General features: G+C 42.0%; 2 protein-coding genes across 3 annotated transcripts in view; one reads left to right on the top strand and one right to left on the bottom strand.

Moving 5' to 3' along the window:
- Window positions 1-21,060, bottom strand: part of LOC121153685 (zinc finger protein 420) — a 363,018-nt gene that overhangs the window by 187,156 nt on the left and 154,802 nt on the right. The window contains exon 1 of one of the 2 annotated variants that reach the window (XM_040976381.1): window positions 6,219-6,301. The exons of the other annotated variant lie outside the window; for it this stretch is intronic. The gene's annotated coding sequence lies outside the window, so the exon portion shown is untranslated. Of the gene's footprint in view, window positions 1-6,218; window positions 6,302-21,060 lie in introns of those variants that run through there. 2 annotated transcript variants of the gene reach the window in all.
- The window catches only part of LOC121153688 (zinc finger protein 729-like), a 107,234-nt gene that overhangs the window by 72,777 nt on the left and 13,397 nt on the right, over window positions 1-21,060 (top strand). The gene's annotated exons all lie outside the window — the stretch shown is intronic.

The raw sequence follows: 21,060 nt of genomic DNA, 5'->3' as shown, positions 1-21,060 counted from the left end.
AATAATACTACATTGAAACATAATTTCAACATATCAATTCTTGTTCTAGGGATTTTACATGAACCAACTCCCTCTTGGGACCAACCCTATTATATGAGCACTTTCTATCATATATCCCATCTTTTGGTTGTCAGTTGTGACCCTCTTTATATAGATATATTTTAAGCAATAAAACAAGATCTAACACACACTTACATGTGTACATATTTAAATGCATACAACAAAAGCTGAAAAAGCACTGATTTTCAGCTAAACTTGAAAAGACTGAGGGACTGTAGTCACATGGACTTCAGCCTATGTAGAAGAAATGAATCATTTTCACACACAAAAAAAACATGAATTACCTATCTAATTATAATTTGGGTAAAAAAATAAAAACACACTAGGAATGTATATTATTTATGTCAATAATTTATACTAAACTACAGTCAACATAAGGGGTTTGATAAAATGGTAATACCAAAAAGCCATGACAACTCAAAACAAAGATACATGTTAATGACAAAGGCAGTTGTTGAATCATATTTTGGCAAGATAAAGCCTAGTAATAGGATAGTAGCCACAGAATGATCTCATTAAAAAGAATTGTATTTATGCTAATGACTTGACAGCAGTTATCTTTAAATCACAAAATTACAGTAACTTTTATTTTTTCCTTAAGTTTTCTGTAACTGCCAGGGGCTTGGAGGAGTGCCTGCTGAGACCGAGAAGCAGGCCCTGAACCCTGGAGTGCCTTCGGTCTTCTGGAAGGTCCTGAGACAAGCATGTTTAGGTGGCTACACTGAATGGCTCCCTGGGGACATGGCTAGGTGCCGGCTCTGCCACCGCACTCCCCGGCCCACTCCCTGCTAGGTGTGCTTTTCTATTCGGAAAACAATTGTAGCCTAATGACCTAGAGAAAGAATCCAAGTTCATGGGAACTAGGCAGTGCTTTAGCAGTAATGCCTTGGAGGTTTGTAACTACCATATTGCGTAAACTGTGTCTCACTAACTAGAAGACCAGGTGTCCTTGTAGTCAAAATAGTCCTAGGACTGTCTGCTCTCAAGGCTGTCCAGAGAGCCAGGTAGCGTGAGTAGAAGGAAAGCTTACACTAAACTTTTTCCTCTGGACTCCTGATCCTTGGTCCCATGTGTCTTTTTCATGTGACAGAGCTCCTGCGTCCTAAGTTGTAAGATCCAAAGGGATCCACACTTCTCTATGACCCTTAATATACGATAAAAAGGAATTCTCTTCATAATGAAAAGAATAAAGACTGAGTAAAATCTAGAAAAGAAGGGTTATATCTAATCAAGTATTCAAAGATTTTTCTTTCAAAATCTAAAGTTTTTTTTAAAAAAGATTTATTTATTTTTATTGCAAAGTCAGATATACAGAGAGGAGTAGAGACAGAGAGGAAGATCTTCCTTCCGATGGTTCACTCCCCAAGCAGCTGCAACAGCTGGAGTTGAGCCGATCCAAAGCCAGAAGCCTCTTCTGGGTCTCCCACATGAGTGCAGGGTCTCAAAGCTTTGGCCCACCCTAGATTGCTTTCCCAAGCCACAAGCAGGGAGCTGAATGGGAAGTGGGGCTACTGGGATTAGAACCGGTGCCCATATGGGATGCTGGCGCGTTCAAGGCGAGAATTTTAGCCGCTACGCTATTGTGCCGGGTCCCCAAATCTAAAGATTGTACAGGTAGATGCATAAAGACATATATCAATAATGTGAAAATTTTAAATATGTAGCAAACACTATTTATTATATTAATACAATCCATTAATACTATTAATATTTAATTATATAATTTAAATAATACATCAGCCTGAAGAAGGCAATACAAAGTCCAGGGAAAAGAATTTATCAAATAGGTTGCAGGGATGATACTGGGGAAATTTTTTAAAAACTGCATTTAGATCCTTATTTCATAGCAAAACAAATTTAAAATGGATTGCAGAGTTATGTATTTAAGAGAATTAAATCCCGTTTCTAGAGAGCTTACAATGTAGCTATGCAGCAAAACTTACATACAGAATTCTTTAGGAAAAAACCCTATACCTTTCTGTAAACAGTTTATACAACAATTCCCATCAAGGGCCTGAGAATGGAAAGAAAGAGAGAGAGCAAATACTTATCTAAGAGATAATGAGATCAGGTGTTCCACACATATAGTACCAATGGCAGAGAGGTATTATCGCTCATTCAAATGTCAAGCAGCTGAGAACACAGTTTACAGCATATTACAGAGGGATTAAAGTAGGTAAAACAACTGATAATACAATTTCTTTTCCAACAAAACCAAGATTTGAACTGAAGCATTGATGAGAAGGGATGGTAGAGATAGACAGCATTGTGGGGCCAACAGGTGCAGGGAGAGGACAGAGCTAAAAATTAAATGCGGCAGGGAGAAAAATCTAAGATACAAAATGAAACAGACTTGACTGGAGCAGATGTTACAAAAAATATTAGATAGTTGGGCCCAGCGTGGTGGCTTAGCGGCTAAAGTCCTCACCTCGAAAGCGCCAGATAACATATGGTCGCCGGTTCTAACCAGGCGGCCCCACTTCCCATCTAGCTCCCTGCCTGTGGCCTGAGAAGGCATTACAGGACAGCACAAAGCCTTGGGACCCTGCAGTCGCGTGGGAGACCTGGAAGAGGCTCCGGGTTCCTGATTTTGGATTGGTGCAGCTCTGGCCGTTGAGGATGCTTGGGGAATAAATCAACAGATGGAAGATCTATCCTTCTCTCCTTCTATCTATCTATCCTATCTCTCCTTTTCTCTGTATATCTGACTTTCCAATAAATGTTAAAAATCTTTTTTAAAAATTAGACAGTAAATATCTAAATCAATATGCAATTTTCCTACCGTCCATATCTAAGGAAGTATTTCAGGAGGCTAAGAACTTAAAAAATTTAGCAACATTAGTAAGGAACTGAAGAAAGTAAAATGGAAGGATACCACACAAAATAATCATTAGCCCAGTTCTATCTTTCCCCAGGTAGTTAGCAGTAACCTGTTAACACAGAAAGTCAATACCTTGTCCAAATCCCAAGAAATATTTGAAGGAGAAATTGTAAGCCATGTTTCCGTTCCACTCCCAGCTGAAGTTAGAGGTCCACAGGAAGGAAGAAGTGTATTTAAATGGAGGAGTCCAAAGCTTAGAGGACATTAGAGGGAATTTTCAAATCTATTCTCTCCCACTCCCATTTCAAACTCTTTTGAGAGACATAGAGACGGAGAGAAAGACAGAGATCTCCTCCCTCTGCTGCTTCATCCCCCCTTCGCCTGCATAGCCAGGGTTGCACCACGCTGAAGCCAGGAGTCAGGAACACAACCCAGGTCTCCCAAAAGGACGGGAATGATCTAAGTACTTGAGCCATCACGTGCAGCCCCCCAAGAGTGCATCAGCAAGAAGATGCAGGCACTCTGACTTGGGACACTGGCACCCCAAGAAGCATCTCAACTGCTACGTCAAATGCCCACACAAATCCTTCCTGGCACAACATATCTATTCAAGTTAGCATAGAGCAATCACTTTATTCTAATCAAGCTGATTTTTTTTATTAAAATAATAAACGGAGGAAGTATAATAGAAAGAAGAAAAGGAGTAAACGTTATAGGTATTTAACATGAAAAGTCCAGGCTAAATAATTTGATTACAATTGCTCATTATATGAAGTATTCAGATTTCTGATAGTCAATGAAGAAAGAAAATATACATCACATATTGTATACTGTATAATTCCTGTCAAGAACTACTTACAAAAAATAAATAAGACCTTACTGGGAAACATAAAGAACAACTATATCATGTCTATCAGAAAAGAACTCCAATTTCTACTCAGATAAATACAATACAGTTCAATCAAAAATCCAAGTTGATTTATATATTTACATGCAAACGTGAAGGAACACAGCCAAGGCATTCATGGATTGTGGGAAGGCAGGAGGCCATCCTCCACATGTAAACTTACAATAAATAAGATGGTGAGGCATTCCTTTAAGGAGTGACAAGCAAACCAATGGTCAGAACATAGACTCCAGAAACAGTCATTATACATAGTCCCTTGGTTTTTACCAAAAAGAGACTATACACCAACTTTTCAATAAATGCCAATGATATAACTGGATCTCACATTAGCAAAAAAATCCTTATGCTACAGAAATTAATTCCTAGTGATAAGCTCTGTTATAACTGAAAACTAGAAAGCTTTTAGAAGAGAGCAGAGAAGAAAACATTCTCTCTTAGAGCAGAAAATTATTGAGCAAACAATAATCATAGGAAAAGATTTCCTTACACTGAAAGCTAGAAGCTCTCACTAACAAAAAGCTATCATAAAAAGTGAAAATCCAAGCCAGGAGAAAATATTTTTGTCATACACATAACTGAAAAGATTTTATACAAAAGATATTTATACATGTATATATATCTTATTTATGGCACATTAGATTCCTCTGATACATAAGTTAATATATACTCTATATTTGTATCAGAGAAAACCCAATCAAAATTGGAAAAGTATTTAAATAAGTATCTTACAATGATCATGAGTTGCTGACCAATTTCATGAATAAAAAAAAGAAATGTAAATTAAACATGGCAACGTTTAGCAAATCAGCAAAAATTAAAAAGGAGGAAGATGCTGAAGCCTGGCTCAGACACAAGACAGGGGCCATGTCTGTCAACTGTTACTACAAGTCAAAATTTGCATGGTGCCTCTTGAGAACAGTTTGGCATTTTCTAGAAAAACTGAAAGTGTACGAATGCTATTCATTAGCAGAGCTAGAAAACGACAAAAATTAAACCTATTTGGTCTGAGGAGTAATATCTAGATGAGAGGCTAGGAAATGATTGCAGCGATTAGCACCAAAGGACTAGAGTGCTGTGTGCCGCGGTGGAGGGGGAGGCCCCGGTCTCCCTCGGTGATGAGGGTTGTGTTCTATTTCTTCATCTGTGTCCTCCTTCCACGGGTTTATACAACTTGTTAAACTGCACAAAACGGCGTTGTATACCATTTCTGTCTATGATCTTAAAGAAATAAGCTAAATAATTATGCACCAAAGAGATGCTGTATAAACATATGAATTTAATTTGTAAAATTCCCACCTTACACGGACACATAAAACATACTGCTAGAAAGGAAACATCAAAAGTTGGCACTGGTTTCAACAGGAAATCGGAATTTCTTCATTGGAGATTTCAGTACATTTGAGTTCAAAATAATCATGCTTTATAATTAGAAACAGTATTTTTGTAAAAGACACCATAAATTTAAAAATTAAACTCACCTGACAATAAGGGGAAATCAGGTGTGTGGGAGGAGGGAAAGCTGGGGTGTGGAGCCATCACATTTTCTCAAAGAGAAAGTTACCTCGGGGTCACCAGATGAGCAAGCATTGACACAAGAAGCAAGCAAGTCACGTCTTGACAACAACGAATTTGAGGAAACAGCAACTACCTTGCAAGAGCCTTGTGGGGTTTCCAAAGCCATTCTTTACACCTTTCTGGAGACTTCTACGCAAGCGGGGCGCAGCGCTGGGAACCCAGAAAATAGCAAACACCAGGCTCTTGCGGGGTCTGAGGCTTGCCCGCCTGCCACCTACGGAAGGAGGCCAGAGAAGTCTATCCTGGATCCCACGTCCCCAACCAGGCAGCGTCCCCTGCAGCTGTGCGCAGACTCTGCGCCTGGGCTCCCCAGGGTCTCCTGCGCCCCAAGTCCCAAAGACACAAAGATGCCAAAAACCTACACTGGCCAAAAAAAACAAAAAACAAAAAACAAAAAACCAGTTACACGCATGACTTCAGCCACACGGCTGTCACAAGCATCCCAAACCCAAACCCAAGGGGCTGCCCAGAGTTACACACCCCATGGAGACAGACAACTGGGGACCCAAAGGCACCTCTCACACTGCGGGGGACACGCACTTCGGGGCCACAGAGAATAAATTCACAAGCGCCCTTCATCAACAATACCACAAACACGCGGGGACAACAGCCACCGGGCTCACAGTTCAGGCGTCCTACACCCGCGGGGTAGCAGAGCCGTGAACACGCACACTTACGGAGTCTCACCTTGGCAAGCGCAACGCCAAACCCGGTCCCATGGTGCCCAACTCCCATCAGGCGCGCAAGCCAAGTCGTCCTCGCGCCCACCCGAGGGACTCAGCCCGCGCCCCTCGGCCCGCTCCTCCAACCCCGAGACCGCAGGTTCCCGCGGCGTCCGGCTCGCAGCCGCCTCACCTGCGCCTCCCGCGGCCGGGTCTGCTCCCTCAGCTCCGGCGGGCACAAGCCCGACTCGGCCCTCACCAAGGCCATTCGTCCAACAAGCCTGAAGATCCCTCCCCTTCCACAGAAGAGGGTCTCGTTCTCGCGGGACGGAGCGCCGGACCGAGAGGCTTCTGGGAAGTGTAGTTCACAAGGCGACGGGCGACCAAAAGCCGGTGACCGGAACCCTGAAACCAGACAAAACTTCCTCCGTAGGGGGCCGTTATCCGAGGCTTCGGGATGAGGGTCGGGGTTGTCTCATCTGACCAGGATTGCCTGGACCAAACTTTTTTTTTTTTTTCTTTTCCTGAGGTGAGAACCTAGAGTCGGGACTCCTCCTTGACCCCAGGAACCCCCTTCAGCCAGAATCCGGCCAAGCCAGTTTAGCAAGCCACCCCCACACCTTTGATACTTGAATTCTCCATGGTAACTTGCAGTCCTTTCTCTTCCTCACTCTGCCCGTTAGCTCTAAGTACGCAGCCACTATTGCGCTGTCACAAGAACTTGTAACAACATTCTCACAGCCCACTAGTGTGGTCTCTCTCACAGCCCAGCCCCCAGAGTGTGGCTCTCCAGCGTCCCACTGGGAAGCACAGTTCAAGATCCCAGCAGGTACTGGGCGGGCCTGGCCGCCAGCAGCCACATTCTCTAGGCGTTTGGCAACCCTGAACAGATTGTGCCAAGAAGCCACTTGAAGTTCCTTTTTGCGCAAGGACCATGCAGAGGAGTTATTTTTAAATCTTTTTTAAAAAGATGTATTTTTATTGCAAAGTCAGATATACAGAGAGAAGAGACAGAAAGATAGATCTTCTGTCCGTTGACTCACTCCCCAAGCGTCCACAACAGCTAGAGCTGAGCTGGTCCAAAGCCAGGAGCCAGGAGCCTCCTCTGGATCTCTCACAGGGTGCAGGCTCCCAAGGCTTTGGGACATCCTCGACTGCTTTGGGCCATCCTCGACTGCCGTCCCAGGGAGCTGGATGGAAAGCAGGACTGCCAGGATTGAGAAGCAGGGGCTGCCAGGATTAGAACCGGCACCCATATGGGATCCCAGCACGTTCAAGGCAAGGACTTTAGCTGCTAGGCTACTGTGTCAGACCCAATCGTTTTAATATAATCATTAAGGCTGCTGCCTTCACTCAGCTAAGGCTTACAGCCTTTTGGCAGTCTGTGTTAGCATTTTCATAAGTCCGAGTTTGTAAAAGCAGTTCTCGCATGTCTGTCAAATGGCATGAGACAGCTTCAGTTAGTTGAGCTATAAAATCTGTGTAAGTTTCACGACTGCCGTTTCCCTGAGTCCTCTACCCTGTCGTCCCCCCCCCCCCCCCAAGGCGCGTCTCCGAACCTGAGTGGTTGCTTCATCACTCTCTCGGAGTCGAGCCTGGATTCCCAAGAGGTCTCCCCGGCCTACAAGCTGGCGCTGGAGACACCAGTGCACGCATCGGTATTATGATTTCTCCTTTTTTGTTGTGGAGCCTCATCCTGCCACCAACTTCTGAATTGTAAAAGCAAATTTCCTTCTAAAACGACTTTAGCGAAATTGTATATGGAATCATGAAGCAAAAATCTGGTAAAAGTGGAATGCATTGCATATGAAGCTGTGGCCTTTTTGAATTCTTTGAAGGTATCTAATATTGAAATGTTGATGCTCAAATACATCAAGTCCCCTAGGATTCTCAGATCCTGCCTCTTCAAGTGGGATAAAATCAGTATTAACCGGACATGCCCTGCCGTTACGAGGGAAAAGGCTAGGGCGCAGATTGCAAACCTGAAGCAGGAGGGGATGATGCTTGCTCTGGGATGAAGCAGAGTAGGTTTAAGTTGGAGGAATATTTGTAAACTTTTGTTCTTAGGTGCAACCTCCATAGTCTGAAGTTCAGAAACCCCTTTTCTAATCTCCTTTAGAAGGAGGCCATGTTGGGTTTTGGTTAGTATCCATTTAAAAGCACTGGAATCAGTCTCAGAACTTTCAGAATCCTTTGCCTTGTTGGAAGAGGAGGATGAGTGAGGAGGGGCTGTAGATGGAGCCCTCGTCTGTGAGGAGCGCTTGGCTCTCCTCTGTCCTCATCGATTTCAGCTGAATCTACATTGATGGGTGAAGGCACAAGAGGTCAAGAAGCCAGCTGATCGGCTGATCAATAAGGCCTTAATGTTCCCTCTTCCGTAAGAGAAGCAAGCTCCATCTCTGACAGAACTCAGGATCCTCTGTGTCTGGCGGCAGTGGCTGTAAAGCTCAGGAAGTGAGAAGCACAGAGTCGTTATTTTACAAGGATTATTTCTCCTTCCTGCTGTGCTCTCCTGAGAGCTTTAATACCTTTTTCCATACTTTATAACACACATCTTCCAGAAGGATGAAACCAATAACAATGCTTAGCAATAAAAGAAAACAAAGCATCACATTGACTTTTTTTTTTTTTTTTTTTTTTACCTTAACTCCAGTTCCCTGTAATAAACCCTGCAGAAGATCACATAATGTTCCCGGACTGAACCAGAATTTCCCATATTAAATGAAATGCCGAAAGTTCACTTACTGTGAGCGTCCCCAAGTCCTTTCAGTTTCATTGCCTTCACTGAGTCCCACACATTGGGCACCAGCTGTTGGGGTTCAAAGAAAGAGTGAGACTCCATGGCAAGTGAAATGTCTTTGTTCTTCAGTGAGGCAGCCACTTCTTGCCATGAACAAAGAAGCGCCGCAAACAAAATAAGTGGTTTTATTTTTTTAAAAAGATTATTTTTATTAGAAAGCAGATATACAGAAAAGAAGAAAGACAGGAAGTGGGGATTTTTATAGTAAATATCTACGTGACAATGGGTGTCCGCGTGACAGTGAACATGACTGTATCTACCTGACGGTGAGCATCTATGTGACACAAAGCAGAAAGCAGGCAGTGAAGATTATCATTATACAAGCACAGGTTTCTAACCTTTTCACTTCAATGCAAACAACTATATACAGAATGTTTCACAGATAGCTGTCCCATAAATCTTTAACACTAAAAGAAACTACATAGCTCCTGCTTCCTTCTTGGTGTTTTACGAAGCACAGTGTTGGGCGGGCCAGTCATGCGAAGCGGAACCTCCACTTCATTGGCCACTTTTGGCTGATGAGTGGGAGCAGGGGTTGTGGGGGAGCAGCCAGAGTGCTCACCAGGCGCTGGACTCTGCCCGCTGGCTGCCAACCAATGGGCTTTGGGGACTTGGGGGTGACGAATTGCCGCCTAGGGACATCCTTGGATAAGGCCACCACGTGCGTAGGTGAGGAATGAATCCTTAGGGACACCCAGCGACAGAGCCGCTGTACTTGCAGGTAGGCAAGGGAACTGAGACCTGGTGGTTTGGAGTGGAGAGCCTGGAAAATCTGTATGAGTAGAACTGATTCAAAAGCCCACACGGGAGTCCTGAGATGGCCTTATAAGTATAGACCATTGCTGACCGCTACACGTCACCTCACACAAAAACTATGGCTAGGGACCTGTTTAGCAGAGCTAGATCCCAGTACCTGATAGTGTTGGAACAGGAGATGGGTCACATCAGGCAGGGCCATGACACTAACCAGCACACAATAGAACCACGTCCAGGGGCAGATTTTGCAGGGGGATAAGTGGGCCCAACAATATGGTTAGCTTGAGAGTTGGGAGGGTGATGGGTTGAACTAGGTGTGAACATGGACCCTGCCAACACTCACGAGTACTAGGGCTGAAAATAGGGTAGGCAGATCCATGCTGCAGCACCTGCATGTGCATTCTAAAATAGGGTGTGAGGCAGGCCATCAGCTCATACAAAGACCAAGGTGAAGGGGCAGGTTATGCTGGGCAAGCGCCTAGCACCTGCTGGAGCATGTAAGATCTGGGTCTGAGAGTGGGCCAAGTGGGGGAACCTGGGAAACCCCCCACTGGGTCATAGCTACCACTGGTGAACATGTGGTCCAGACTTAGGGGTCGGGCAAGCTATGCAAGGTAGCCACATCCATTGGCAAGTGTGTGGGTTGGTTTTGGAATGGGGAGGACCAGGCAGGGCTGAGCACATCTTAGCCCACTGGTAAGTGCAGAAACCAGGCTGGAGTGCAGGTCGTGCTGGGCTAAGGTATCACACCTACTGGTTTACATGAGCCAGGGATGGGAGCAGACTGGGCAGGGCCAGGTTTCAGCACCCACCAGTGAGAGTTCAGACTGGGAGCTGGTTAGGTCAGGCCAGGCCACAGCATCCAAATGCAAAGGCTAAGACAGATGAGGGGCTATGCCAGGCTGGGTCAGAGCAACCACTGGCACGCATAAAATCTGTGCCTAGCTGGGGTGTGATTCCCATTGGAGAGCGCAACGGCCAGAATGGGGTTTGTGGTCTGGTGTGGATATGATTGCAGGGTACCTTGGCATGTGTATGGGCTGAGTCTGGGATGCGCCAGACTGGGCTAGACTCCAGCACCCAATGGTATTTGTGAGAACCAGGGTGGGTGTAGGACTGGCTAAGCTGAAGCTCTGCCCCTACTGAGCCATGCATGAATTGTGTCTGGGTGTGGACCAGGCTTGGCTGGGCTGTAGCACCCAACATTAAGAACCGGAATGGGTAAGGGCTGGTCAGGAAAGGCCACTGTTCCTGTGGGACAGCAGGTATACTAACTATGGCTGGTCCAGGGACCCACCAGTGTGCACGAGATCTGGCATTGAGAAAGATCTTGATGGAGGAGCTTGGGGAACTCCTGTGTCGGGACACACTTCCTGCAGGTGGGCACAAGAACTAAGTCAGGGAGCAGCCCACCCAGGCCAAACTATTAAATAGAACCAAAAGATTGAATGGCTGATTCCAAGGCCAGAGAATATAAGTAAAGAATGAATCTGTACCATCTTTTTATTCCAAAAATAAGGAAATACTTAACATTTATAAAACTATTTTAAAGATATCATAGCTAACTGGAAGAGGCTTCTATGACCCAAATCTGGGGTAATGTAAATAAATAAATAAAGTAAATGTAATGGACATTCATTTAATAACTGACAAATGAACATAAAATTTTCTCCAAGGAAAATGTTAACAAATTTTAAAAGATTAAAGGCTAGAAAAATCACTATTTTGTTAACTATCAAGTAATAAGTGATTCAAGCAGAAATCATCAATGAATGCCACACAGAAAATAATTTTAAAAAAAAAACCTTATTATAATATAGACTCACATATTCTGTAAGAATCTTATCAGCTTAAAAAGTGTTAATTCCAAACCTGTAAAATATGTTAACCAAGAAATCGAAGTTAACATCACCACTAATGGGGCATGCTAACGTCAGTCCATTGCATAAGCAACATACTGAAAAGGCACAGCATTGCTTAAGTACTTTACTTTCAGAGCTGCATTATCTGAACCTAGTCATTAGGAAACAAGCAAAATCAAAGATACTGTAGAAAATAAATGCCTGTCCTCTTCAAAATGTCAGTTTCATTAAAAAAAATCTAAAGGAGTCTTAATAGACAAAAAAGATGCTACATGTAAGTTGGTCCAGGGGGAAAAAGTACTATTAAGGCATTATTAAACAAATTGCAAAAATATTAAAAAAAAAGGTGTAATTATATAATTGTAACAATATTAAATAAGCTGATTTAATACTTAAACTGTGTCTATGTAAATGACCACATAAGTGTACTCAGGTGTTATTCTTACGATACACACTGAAGAATTAGCGGCAAACGGAATGTTGGAATGGTTCTAGGTAAACATAATTTCAGTTTCTCTAAGTAATGGCAAATTTACTTTTCCCTTGCCCAATTGTGCCACAGTCACAATCCTAACCCACCAGTAGTTCTTCAAAAATACACCCAACGCCCTGCGGAAAAACAGACACATCCTTGGAGAAATATCTCAGGCTCTTCCCCAGTCACCGCCATCAGGTATCAGAGTTGGGCTAGTATACTAAGCCTAACCTTCCCCCGGGGTCTCTGTGCGACACACCATCCCAAGAATGACACGCAGGTCCAGCCCCCACGCACGAACCAAAGGCGTCCATGATCCCGGCCAGGGTCAGACACACTTAGACCTGCAGGGTTCTAGAATCATGACACGCAAATCCAGTCCCATGCAACAAAGGCGTCCATGGTCCAAGCCTGAGTCAGGCACACTTAGACCTGCAGGGTTCTAGAATCATGACACGCAAATCCAGTCCCATGCAACAAAGGCGTCCATGGTCCCGGCCTGGATCAGGCACACTTAGACCCGCGACAATCCTAGACAATCCTAAGTCGCCTCTCTTGTGTGTCAGTCTCAGGACCCGGACCCACACCCACTTAGCGTCTCAGCCGCCTGAGAGCTGCAAGGCATGCATCCCCTGTCACCAGTCAGCGCCTAGCGGAGACTACATCTCCCAGCAGCCTTCGCGCTCAAGGCGGCGCCTATCACCGATAGTAGCAACAGCCCGAATTCTCTACGTTTCCGGTCTTGTGCTACATTTCCCAGAGGCCACCAGGCCCGAGGGACTGGGCTACACCGCGTCACCCACCCCCGCACCCTTGGCTCTGCTAAGGGCTCGTCTAGGCTCGTCCTCGGCTCTGCTAAGGGCTCCCTCGGCCCCTGCAGGGCGTCGTCTTTGCGTCCTGGGTGCCGCTGTCGTTGGGGAATAATGATGCTTGAAGTTCGGCGCTGCCTGAGGATGGTGAGCCGTGAATCCATGCGGTCGCGGCTTTTCTGGGAGAAACGGGCTGTGGTGGGGTGACAGGAATAGTGATGGGAACGGGAGCGCTGAAGACGCGGCCGCCTGAGTCCTGCCCTCTACGTTTCCCCTAGTCGGAGAGATGGGTGCAAGGTGGAGGTCGTGTGGTTTGATGCGGGGCTTGGTTTTTTGGCCGGGCTTGTTTCTGAGAGACCCTGAACCCACGCGATCTCCGGTCTTCTTCTCGGGTGGTACCCTAAGAAAAATCCCAGGAAGGAAGTCAGGGATGGAAGCCTAGAGGACCGTGTCAGGGTCGGCCCCTGAAATATTGGAAGAGCTGCAACCTAGACGTTTCTGGTCCTTTCCTCCATTTTCTCTGCGTTTGGGTGTGGGAAGCAGGGACAGCCGAGTTCTGACCAGCTTTCAGACAAGGCCGGGGGTCTCACGCATCCATTCCCCGCACCCCACCAGTCCGTCCTTTCTCCAAAGAAGGCTGTTGTGGAGGGAGAGGCTCATTGCTGCACATAGGAAAATGCAATGAAAGGTGAATTTGTGCTTCCTCTTTCTGATGTGGAACGGTGGAGAAGTGCGATGACTTTCTGGATTGCCATGCCCAAGAAGAAGGCATTCCCGCGTTTTTCCCTCCCAATGTGAATGGTACAAATCCAGGGCATTCCTCCAACTCCCCATGGCTGTCCAGTTAATTAAGTATGCATTTTTGGAAATCATTCAGTTATTCCTGTTAATTCTTTTTACTAATCATTCATATTGTAAAAATCTGCAGGATAGTGTTATCCCATGATTTTAGACAGTGATTAAAAAAAAAAACTGATATACCCACTTGGAATCACTACATATTTTTTACTCTTCTGCACAGATTTGAGTTAATAAGCAAGGTAAAGCAGGAGATACGTAAAAAGAACTTTAGTTAAAAAATTGTTTTAATTGAGCCCGGTGCTGTAGTCTAGCACATACCTTGCATGTGCCAGGATCCCATGTGGGCGCCGGTTCGTGTCCCAGCAGCCCTGCTATCCATCCAGCTCCCTGCCTGTGGCCTGAGAAGGCAGTCGAGGATGGCCCAAAACCTTGGGACCTTGCACCTGCGTGGGAGACCCGGAAGAAGCTCCCGGCTTCTGGCTTTGGTTCAATGCAACTATGGCCACTGCAGGTGCTTGGGGAATGAATCATTGGACGGAAGATATTCCTCTCTATCTCTCTTCTATATATCTGACTTTGCAATAAAAAGAAACAAAAAAATTTTTTAATTTTATTTGAAAGGCAGTTATGCAATGGCCATGGCTGGGCCAGACCAAAGCCAGGAGCTTCTTCTAGTTCTCCCACGTGGATGCTGAGGCCCAAGCAGTTGGGCCATTCCACTGCTTTCCTGGGCACACTGGCAGGGAATGGATCAGTAGTGGAGCAGCTGGGACTCCAGACTGCACCCATCTGGGATGCCAGAGTCACAGGTAACAACTTTATCCACTCACCACAATGCTGACACTAGGAATTTGCTTTTTGGGGGTCTTACGAGTAGGGAAGTAGTCCAGCAGAGAACTCTGTTTCTAACAAGGACAGAGTGTCTCTTAGCCCACCTATCCATCCTCAATTCTAGCATGACTTTTTCTCAGGCTACATTGTTCTGGAATGTGAGAAGCAATATGATATAATGGCTAAGAATCTAAACTGAAATCTTGTTTTAAAATCTTAGCCTTGACACTTGCTATGTGTGTGAGCTTGGGTAATTTGTTGAACCTCCTTTTGCCATAGCATGAAATGGGAATTGGGGCCAGTGATGTTGCATAGCAGGTTAAGTGACTGGCTGCAGTGCCGGCATCTGACACGGTCACTGGTTTGATTCCCTGTCTCTCAAATAAATAATCTTTAAAAAGTAGGATTAGTGGGCCCGGCGCGGTGGCGCAGTGGTTAAGGTCCTTGCCTTGCACGCCCGGGATCCCATATGGGCGCCGGTTCTAATCCCGGCAGCCCCGCTTCCCATCCAGCTCCCTGCTTGTGGCCCGTGAAGGCAGTCGAGGACGGCCCAAAGCTTTGGGACCCTGCACCCGCGTGGGAGACCCGGAAGAGGCTCCTGGCTTCAGATCGGCATAGTATCGGCCATTGCGCTCACTTGGGGAGTGAATCATCAGACGGAAGATCTTCCTCTCTGTCTCTCCTCTCTGCATATCCGCCTTTCCAATAAAAGAATAATAAAAATAAATCTTTTTTTTTTTTAAAAAAAAAGTAGGATTAGTAATACTTGTAGCATTATTAGGAAGGTTAGATGAATTAATAGTGTAAAATCACAATGCCTGCCCAGTAAACCTTACCTGCTGGTAGGTGGCAATTCTGGATCATTCTGTCTCGTTTCCTGTAGATCCAGAACAATGACAATGTGAAATTAATTTTGTTTGCATTTGCAGCAAAGAAAGAAAGCCAAATGCTAAGGTTATATGAAAAAGGATTTCTTAATCCTTGATCATTTCCCTTTATTTTACAGGCTTCCAGAGGCAACAGGCCATTTAACTTGTTTACAGAATTGGTGAATGTATGTACTGTGTATTCAGCTGTACAAAATTTACATTCAGTACCATGTAAGCCAGTAAACGATGTGATAGGATAATATTCAGTGAAAAAGTTAGTCATAACGGAAAATGATTAGGACAGTATTAATACTGACAAACAAGAATTCTGGAAGTGTTAAATTATGTCACGTTCATATTTTAATCTGAAGGAAGTAAAAAAGGATTTTATCTAAACTGGCTGGATGGTAGGGAAAAGGGTAGAGCCATATTTGTTGAACATCAGTTTTGTACCACATTGCTCTTTCTTTTGCATACCCTAACTCTGAGTTGAAATGCTGTATACCTGCACTGCATTTTTTTCACCAAAAAACGCCTCATGCAACTGATATAATACAGCAAACGGATATTCAAGAGCATTGTGTATTATGAATATTATATAATGATATTATTATATATTTCAGTTCCTGGATTTACAAATGTGCTTAGTTCTCGTAACTGACAACATACAGAAGGAATTATCTTAAATAATTTAAGGGAACCAAAGGATTCAAACATGATCATGGGCTTTATTTTACTCCTGCAAATAAGACTAAAGTACCCATAATTCTAACTAGACTCGGCAAACTATTCAAGTACATATAGTATCTAATATAACAAGGACCAAGCTAGCACATCAGCAAGTAAAGCAGTCATTTGAATTACTTTTTTGGAGGTTTAAGATTAATATACAGATGTTGGCAGTAAAATAGGAAGTTAAGGTTTCTCCCTAGATTAAAAAATAATGTGAGGGATAGATTTCTAATAAAAAACCAAGATATTAGCTATAAACATTTACAAGTTTTTTATTGGGTATGGTAATAAGACTGAGCCTTTGTTAACATTTTCTATTTCTCATTTTATCACAGCAGAATTTTTGAACTGGTTTTATGATGTAGAATGAGACCTCTTTCATTGCACCTGCTGAGATTGGCCAATCATTATGACCTTTTTTTTTCCTCCTGAGAATATTGCTACTTAAAAACAATCACATTCTCTAGTCTCAGCTCTGAACATTATAAATTAGTGTTATTAGTAGTATTTAAATGTGATTACAATGGTTATTTTCCATCTACATTTGAGTGTAGACTTGTTAATTGAAGTTCTTTTGTAAAGAAATGTTGTCCTTTATTTGTTACTCAACAATTAATGTCTGTATGGGCATATAACTATTTATTATTCCTGATATGATAATATCTGACTTACAAATAAATATTAGCTATCCCAATATTATGGTAACATTTATTTGTTAGTCAAACTGTTCAAGCTTTTGCTACTTTGGGAGTTTTTTTTTTTTTTTTTTTTTTATTCACTCCAGTGTCCTTTTGACATGCTCTGCCATCATCATCATCATCATCATTAATCATCATCAGCAGCATTTTGTGGAATCAGCCACTTCTCCAAGAAACTTGTTTTGCTTTTATGGGGGAATGGCATTTGAGAACTAAGGTCTGGGCTGTAGATACACTCACTGTTTCCAGCCTCTCTCAGCAGGTAAACTAGGAAATATATATATGTATATTAAACTGCATGTAGATGCATAATTATGTTTATTTCTGTATCCATACCTATCTTTACAGCTATGTAAAAGAGTGTGAATTATTCTCATATCCCTTGCTTCAGTCCAACACAGTGGGGTTCATTCTAGTATTCCTTCTTAGCTTATTTGTAATTTCTTTTCCCAGTGAGCACACTTCATTGAGCAATGCTTCAATCCTAGTATATATTTGGTTTTACAACTACTAACTCTGTAAGAAACAAATAATATCAGATAGATACATTATATATTTACTCTTTAGTCTTAAGGTATCCAAACAAACATTGTTTTCCAAAGTTACTAGGTTAAGTCTTTGCTTGCCCATCTCCTTCACTGTGATTGTCATTCTGTATGTCTGGTTCATTGCCATCTGCATGCCAGCTTTGGAGCCTCTGACATTAATTTTTAAAAATTTACATAAAGTAAAAAAAATCATTATATAGAATAAAATTTATTCTTTCTATTGCAAAGGCTTGTGGCTTTTGATAAATTCATAGTTATATATTTAGTACCACAACCTAAAGCAGAACACTTTAATTACTGCTAAAATTCACTTATACTGCTCTTCATAGTCAAATCCATTGTTCTTAACCCCTGGCTATTACTGATCTGCATTTTATTCCTGGAGTTTTCTTTATCCCAGTGTCATGTAAATGGAATTATGTGAAATGTAGATTTGAGGATCTGGCTTTTTTGCTTAGCAAAATGCATTCAAATTTATTCTTATTTTTGCATGAATCAAAAGTTCATTCCTTTAGGTACTAAGTCATTTTCTGTTCATAGTTTGTTTATTCATTTCTCTGTTGAAGGACATCGGAATATTTCAAGTTTTTTGTGATTATGAATAAAGCTGCTATACATACTATAGATTTCTGTGTGAATAATTTCAATTCATCTGAATAGTATGAGTAGTTTGCTAAGTTATATGGTTATATTATATGCTTAGCTTTTTAAGAAACAACCAAAGTATTCTTTATTAAGTGTTTGTACATTTTCATTCTGGCCATCAATGTACGTATATTACATATAATAGATTTTGAACAGTATTATTCATGCTTTTTGTCAGAAAAACAGCAGATACAATGAGACTAGTAGGACCAGATTATCTAGCATCTATTTAGTTTTTCATGGGGAAAAAAAAAGAAAAAGCAAAATTGAAAAATTCCCAGAGGAAGACAAGCAAGATTGGACTCTAGAAATACTACAATATATTATCTAAAATGCGCTGTTTTCAAGAACATTTAAGACATGACCAATATATAAGAATAAAAACAAGCAACAGAGTACTCAACTGGGAGACTTATATCCAACAAATGCCTTTCCTGATAAACAAAAAGCTGGATGAATTATTAGCATATCTTCCTAACAAATAATACTGAAAGTAGTTCTTCAGTAAAAGGAAATTAAGACAATGTAGTAGACGAAAACACACACACACAAATACCCACCTTCTGCTTATGAGAACATGTTACTGTTTGTTAAAGTGTCCCTTCCTCCCCACCCCCAAAGGTTTTGTTGATACAAATTAGGGTTCTTGAGATGGGAGGTTATGCACAATTACTTGGTTGAGTAGGGGGTTTCTCCATGTAATCATAAGGCCTTTTGAGAAGAAAGCAAAAAAGCCATATGAAGAAGGAAAGAGGGAACAACTGGCCACTGAGTAGTGAGCCAGTGAATGAGGTGGAACCTGGCAAAGATGAGGCAATGTTTGCCTCTAGCAGGAACTAGCACTGTAACAAACAGATGCTTTCCTGTGAGACATTTGATGCCTGGGACTTTACAGACACTTCCGATTGTATTTATGTTACATATGTAATAATTGATTACAGTAGCAATAGAAAACCTATTGAAAATAGCAATTCCAATGAACACAAACAGGGAGTACCTATAAAGTAATTATGTAGGTAAGAAAGAAAAATACATCTTTTTCACCATTCTTCTGATTGATTTCTTTTAAATTATTGCATAAGACAATAAAATTGTATTTTTGTGATTCTCATGTAAAGATGCAATATAAATAGATATGAAAATGGCAAAAAAAAAAGGTGACGCTATATTGCAGTGATGAAGAGTAATATATAGAGGAAACTTGCATATGCAGGAAGAAATTATTACAGACAACTTATGCAAGTAGATCATATAAGTACTAGCTGAAATAGATAAGCTTCTTAGGAGTACAGATATTACCAAGATAACTAAAATAACAAATATATTAGCTCTTCAAAAGTTTCATGAAAAGTACATGGATGGATTTTTAACATTTTTGTACCAAAATAAACCTGCCTCTTTTTTTTTTTTTGCATTTTACATGAACTTTTTGAAATTCTCATATAAAATTTGAACAGACTGATTATAAGAATTTTTAATTTAAATCTTGTGCACTGAGATAACCTCAGACTTGTGTTGTTAAATAGGAAATTATACTGATCCTTCGCAGACTTTTCCAGAAAATATGGGAGAGAATATATCTCAATTAGCTTATGAATCCAATTTTATACAGATATGACAGACTTAAAGACATTGGAAGAGAGCACAACAGACCAATAGCTACTTGAATATAGTCACAAAAATCCTCAAAATATTGTAGCAACACAGGAAAAGAATTATGTGTCTTGGTAATTACTCCTGTGGCTAACGTAGTTTAGCACTCAAAAAGTCAATTCTTTCAGCACATAAACTCATACAATAAATAATACCATTATCATATTAATAGGTGCCAAAACACACTGAGGGGAAAAAATGCTCAACAAACTATGAATCAAAGAGAGCCTCTCCAACATTAAAAACATTGTACTAGCTGGCTGTTACTATAGTGAGGCAGCTGAGGAAAATAATTTCATAAAGAAAAGGAGCCTGGACCCTGCACTTGCCTGGGAGATCTGGAAGAGGGTTGGTTTGGATCAGCTCAGCTCCACTCTGGCCACTTAGGGGGTGAGTCAGCTGAGAGAGGATCTTTCTGTCTCTCCCTCTGTCTATAAATCTGACTTTCCAATAAAAATAAATACATCTTTTAAAAAAGAGATTTATTTTAGATGATGGTAACCGTTGGAGGTTCACAGTACAAGCTTGGGTTCAGCCTATGATCATGCCATTCTTGCTGGCAGAGCCCTGAGTCAGTGCAGATACCACATGACCAGAGGGCACACATGTGTCTGGAGGTGGTCTCTTTAAAGCCACCAGGGAAGTTCCACCCTAATATCCCAATCCAATCACCTCTAAACACCACAATGGGATAAAATGTCTGCCTTTGTGGTGCTTGAGACTTTAGAAAATACTTGATAGCACATTTATTAAAACTAAAGCTAACACACTAATGGTGCAAGACTGAATACTTTCCCCTTAAGATGAAGACCAAGATCAGAATGTTTGTTCTCATCACTTTTGTTCAATATTTTACTGGAAGTTCTAAGAAAAAAAAAAGGTATTCATAATCCTGTATGTAGAAAAACTGAGAAACATCTACTAGAAATGATAAAGAGGTCCATTAAGGTCGCGGTTAAGAGATAAACACCAACTGTTTCTTACACATTTATAGTTAATAATCTGGAAATTAAATGCCAAAAAGAATAAAATATCTAGGAATAAAAGACTACAAAAGACTGCTGGAATAACTGGGAGGTCTAAATAAATGTAGATATCCTATATTCTGAATTTTAAAACCCAGCATAGTTAAGAATATAAAGGTTGTGCAAAGTGATCTGTAGTTTCAGTGACATTCCAATCCAAACGTTGATGGAATATTTTTTTTTTTCAGAAACAGACAAATGAGCCCGGCATAGTAGCCTTGTGGCTAAAGTCCTTGCATTGCATAGGCTAGGATACCATATGGGTGGTGGTTCATATCCCGGCTGCTCCACTTCCCACCCAGCTCCCTGCTTGTGGCCTGGGAAAGCAGTAGAAAATGGGACCTTGGGACCCCAGAAGAAGCTCCTGGCTCCTGGCTTTGGGCAGAGAGCCAGCAGATGGAAGATCTTCCTCTCTGTAAATCTGCCTTTCCAATAAAAGTAAACTTAAGTAAAACTTAAAAAAAGAAAGAGACAAGCTGACCCTAAAATTCATACGAATATACAGTGGGTAATCAAAACAATCTTCAGAGG

Source organism: Ochotona curzoniae, unplaced genomic scaffold (assembly GCF_017591425.1).
Source record: "Ochotona curzoniae isolate NIBS_2020 unplaced genomic scaffold, NIBS_Ocur_1.0 contig_2699, whole genome shotgun sequence".
NCBI classification, from domain to species: Eukaryota; Metazoa; Chordata; class Mammalia; order Lagomorpha; family Ochotonidae; genus Ochotona; species Ochotona curzoniae.
This window is presented reverse-complemented; position numbering and strand designations above follow the sequence as displayed.